Below are 4952 nucleotides of genomic sequence, written 5' to 3'. Positions count from 1 at the left end.
CAATTTAAAAATGCGCAGAGGTCCTGATTAGACATTTCTCCAAAGAGGACATACAGATGGCCAATAGACACATGAAAAGATATGTTCAACATCACTAATCACAGAAATGCAAATCAAAACCACAATGAGATATCACCTCACACCTGTCAGAATGGCTAGCATCAATAAATTACCAAACATTAAGTGTTGCGAGGCTGTGGAGAAAAAGGAACCCTTGTGCACTGTTGGTGGGATTTCAAATCCGTGCAGCCACTATGGAAAACAGTATGGAGGTTCCTCAAAAAAGTAAAAATAGAACTACTTTATAACCCAGCAATTCCACTTCTAGGTATCTATCTGAAGAAATCCAAAACATAACTCAAGAAGATATATGTATCCCTATGTTCACTGCAGCATTATTTATAATAGCCAAGACATGGAAGCAACTGAAGTGTCGATCAACAGGCAGTTGGATAAATAAGATGTGGTACATATTTGCAATGGAATATTCCTCAGCCATAAAAAAGAATGAAATCTTACCATTTGTGGTATTATGCTAAGTGAAATAAGACAGAGAAAGACAAATACCATATGATTTCATTTGTACGTGGAATCTAAAAAACAAAATAAATGAGCAAAGAAAACAGAAACAGACTTAGAGAACAAACTGATGGCTGCCAGATGCAAGTGAGGTTGGGAGCAGGGTAAAAAGGGTGAAGGGATTAAGAAGTACAAACTGGCAGCTACAAAACAGTCATTAAGATGTAAAGAACAGCATAGGGAATATGGTCAGTAATGTTATAATAAACTATGTATGGTGTCAGGTGGGTACGTGACTTGTGGGGGTATCACTTCAAGTTAAAACAATGTCTAACGACTATGCTGTCCATCTGAAATTAATACAATATTGAATGCCAATTGTAATTGAAAAAAATGATAATACAAAAAGAAACTCTTAAATTGTATCAATTCCTCATTCCTTAAAACTTGTCACAGATAGGGTATCATAGCTCACCGTGATCCACAAAAGGACTCATGGTCAAATAATTTTACATGTTAAACAGATACATTTACTACAGGGCTTCTTGGAAGCTTAATATACTACCTGTACTCTGGAAGAGCTATAAGTGGGATTATGCAGATATTTAGTGAAAATACACACTGTGCCTTCCTATCAGCCTTTCCCTACCCCACCTCTTTTACAAGGCCATTCCTACCCCAATATGAGAGTTGGTCATGTGACATGCTTTGGTCAAGGAAATAGAGAGGTAGTGACATGTGCCACTTCCAAGCAGTGGTTTTAAAGAGCCACCATTCCACCACCATTCCTTTCTCCTTCTGCCCCAAGACTTGTACATCCCAGAGAGGTTGCTCCCTCAGCTTTGGTCCAGCAATGAAGAGGACCTGGAACACAGTGGCAACAGACTGATCAGGAACATGAACATGAGTGAGAAACTGTTACTGCTAGAAACCACTAAGATTTGAGGACTCTTTGGATAATGAAATATAAATGTGCCTAAGCTGACTGATACAGCATGTCTCCTAGATTTATTGGGCCCTGGCATCCTATTGCAACAAAATACTTTCCAGGATTTGTTTCCTAAATTATTCCTGGTTTTGTATAGCATCTTTTCTATTTTTCAGTTAATGCTGCATTTAAGATGAACATTATCTGTCAATTTCTTCTGGTAGTCAATAAAAAACATTTTATTGAAATAATCTGCTTAACATTCAGAAATCATAGATCCTACCAGATGGCTAGTTAAAAGTCAAGACTGTCTGTCAGACTAATGCTGATTAACATTTAGTTTTCTGAGCAGGTCAGATACTGTCCTGCTTTATTTTTTATATATGTATTCGAATTTAGCAAATTCAGAATATTGCCACAAATCTATCTTTCTTTAAACCTCACTATGCTCAACTCCCTGTCGGATTAGCAATGGAGAATATATTTGAAACTTCAGTATCAATATTTAAATATTCTATAGTGTACTCAGCTAATCCAATAAAACCATAATCAATTGCATGCTAACTGATATTCTTAAATCTAGAATGTGTTTTTCTAACTTACTTTTGCCTTAAAAAAATACCACAGAAAGGAGCAAAAATTATAGCTAAATCCCAATGTTCTCATTGGCATTAAGACTTTGTTGGGTGTTAAAAATCCTAGCAAAGACACATTCAAGCTAATTAGATACATTTTTACTATGTGTATAATCCTAGACAATGACATTCAGAAGAATGGTTCAGGGGTTTATATTTATGCTCACATCATAAAAGCAACATTCAGTCATATACTCACTAAAACAAGATAGATACAGGTATTCCAGACAGATTTAATAAGCTAACAAACACGCTAACAGAAAAGATTTCAGATTAATTTTCAATTAATCAAAAAAATTAAATAAGTTCATGTCCTGAAAATTGCAACCAAACCATATTTTCTATATTTGTTCATTTAATTTTACATCAAATTGCTCAGTCTTATAAATCACCAATTCACAATAAAGTGTTCAGGCATCAGGAGAGTAAACACATTTTATTCTCAGATTTGAAAAAACTCAATTGCATTTAAGTAACCGTTACTAAAATTAATCTTGAGATATTATTGGCATATTTTAAACCATTAAAAAAAATTTCCTAAAGAAATAACTTTGAAAATAACTTATGTACAAGAGGACAGATGTAGTATCTACAAGTTTTAGAGTTTGATATAATTTGTCATATGTATATATTTTACAATCTCAACTTTTTCTTCATTGTGTGGTTTTAATATTCAAAAGTCTCATGATAATGCTATACACGCCTCTATTATTTTTAATAGGTAAAAAAATACTACCCTCCAAAGTGCTCTGATGCTGATTCATTTTTCAATGAAAGCCAAAGGCAGTAAAAAAATAAATAGCATTGGGAGAATGACCAATTTAATATTTATTTAGTTATAGTTATTCAGGACTTGAATAAACTGACTTTTCACCAACAGTATATTACTGTGGAGAAACAAATGAGAGATTTTGGAATAGTTAATTTTTATAAAATCATGATTTTAAAGGAAAATTTAACTTACTTGATGGAGATGAAAGTGTCGCTTTAAAAAATATAATAAAATTGTCAAGAAAAAAAATACACAATGATCACACTTCCCTGATCAATATGGAAGGTGACGCCATCAGATGGGAAAAAGTTGAGAGCAGCTCTGATGGCACCAAGCCCTTGACTGCTTCCCTGCTTCCAGGTAAGTAAGATGCACCTGCAGTGCTGTTCTTACCGGTCAAGTCAAGACCATCCATTGTGATTTCAATGGAACATCAGAATTTCCAGCTTCTGTGATGCGGCAGGATTCTGTGAAAGACCCACAGCAAAGTAGTTAAAATCCCCCCAAAAATAAAACCATCAAAATCAGGCAAATTATTAAAAATGTCTATGTTAACACTATTTAGAGAAAGTGGCCTAAAGTGTTTATGTCGAAATTAACAAAAAGTCACTAAAATTATTCAATGGGAATTGGGAGAGTAAAGTTACAGAGACAAAGAATTACAGGTGACCACTTCTCAGCTTTTTGGCTAAAACTAGGTGTAGAATTACAGGCAAATTCCCTTGGAAAAACATGACTTAATTGGCATCCTGACGAAATTCAAGTTATTTTAAATAACTGGCCCAACCAGACAAGCTATGGTTCAAATATTAATATCTTATCATTTATCTTTTAAATGTTTTAAACATAATGAGTGAAGCAAGATAGTTTAAAAAAAATCATGGGGTATGGTGGAGATGCAAATATAGGAAATCTGAATTCTCATTCAACTAAGAGGGACGATTTCCGGCCCTTCCCCCCTTCCCCCCCCCTGCCCCCGCAGATTATGACAATATATTGACAATATATTTCTTTATGATCAGTAGGCTATAACACACTCTAGAAATTCGATATCACTACTAGCTTCCAGCTTTATGAATACTATCAGTCATTTTCCGGCTTGAAGTTTTTTTCCTAATCGCTATGTCATATGATATGGAAGAACTGGCTCTTACACATTAAATATCAAAAACATGTAATGATTCATTTAAGTAATCCTATCTAGACTTAGATGATTCAGTTATCACCCAGTGCTAGCGAAGAAAACAATAGCTGGAAAGAATGAATAAAATATTAAATGGTCTCATGTAGCTTCACACAAGATACTCCTCATTCATCCGTATTTTTTAAAACAAATGTATGGATGAAAGAATAAATCCAGATCTTTGAAGTAAACTACAAAGGATACATATGAATACTTCCAAATTAAATGACTATGTTTTTACTAAGGATTGTACAATTTCAACAACTGACTAAATAATGGTGTAAAAGTCTATTCTTAATTATTATAGCATAAAATAAGCAACTAAATATTATTTAAAATGCTGTTGTAAGAAAATCACAAACTATCATATATTTATTTGTGTTTTTTTCTTCACATAAATCCATAAAAGCCATAATAGAGAAGAACCATTAAAATAAGTATTGTAAAATAAATGAGTAAAAATTGTGATGTAAAAAAACGTGTCAGGTAAGTAAATTGGGATAAACTAAAAATTCTATATATATAATTTATATGCCAAAATTGGGAGACAAGTTTCCACTACTAATTTTGACAGTATGGGTTTAATTCTTATTTTGGTTGATTTGTTTACTTTTTAGTTTAAGAAATGAGCACATGCTGTCTGGGAAATTAAATATGCTAGTAAGTCCTATCTATAGAACCTCTTTTAGGATCAAAAATGAACTGTCAATGATCTTCAGGTACCCTTTTATTTTTTTCTACAATCAGACATGTATCCCCAAAATGGACCATAACTATACCTTGTTTTGATTAGTGTTTAATAATTTCTCACCTGTGAGGAGTGGGGAGGAAAAGGAAGGAGGTTGGCTGTGCTGTGGCCAATGTGGGTTTTAAAAACCTTAGGATAACAGCGAGTGTTGGATTTAACTTACTAGG

At 33.5% G+C, this 4952-nt stretch overlaps 1 protein-coding gene across 5 annotated transcripts in view; it reads right to left on the bottom strand.

Moving 5' to 3' along the window:
* The window catches only part of BBX (BBX high mobility group box domain containing), a 260233-nt gene that overhangs the window by 147022 nt on the left and 108259 nt on the right, over nucleotides 1–4952 (bottom strand). For all 5 annotated transcript variants that reach the window (XM_019651181.1, XM_019651182.1, XM_019651184.1 and 2 more), the window contains one exon: nucleotides 3248–3321. The gene's annotated coding sequence lies outside the window, so the exon portion shown is untranslated. The remainder of the gene's footprint in view (nucleotides 1–3247; nucleotides 3322–4952) is intronic.

The sequence above is a fragment of the Hipposideros armiger genome, unplaced genomic scaffold (genome assembly GCF_001890085.2).
Source record: "Hipposideros armiger isolate ML-2016 unplaced genomic scaffold, ASM189008v1 scaffold_154, whole genome shotgun sequence".
Classification (NCBI taxonomy): domain Eukaryota; kingdom Metazoa; phylum Chordata; class Mammalia; order Chiroptera; family Hipposideridae; genus Hipposideros; species Hipposideros armiger.
This window is presented reverse-complemented; position numbering and strand designations above follow the sequence as displayed.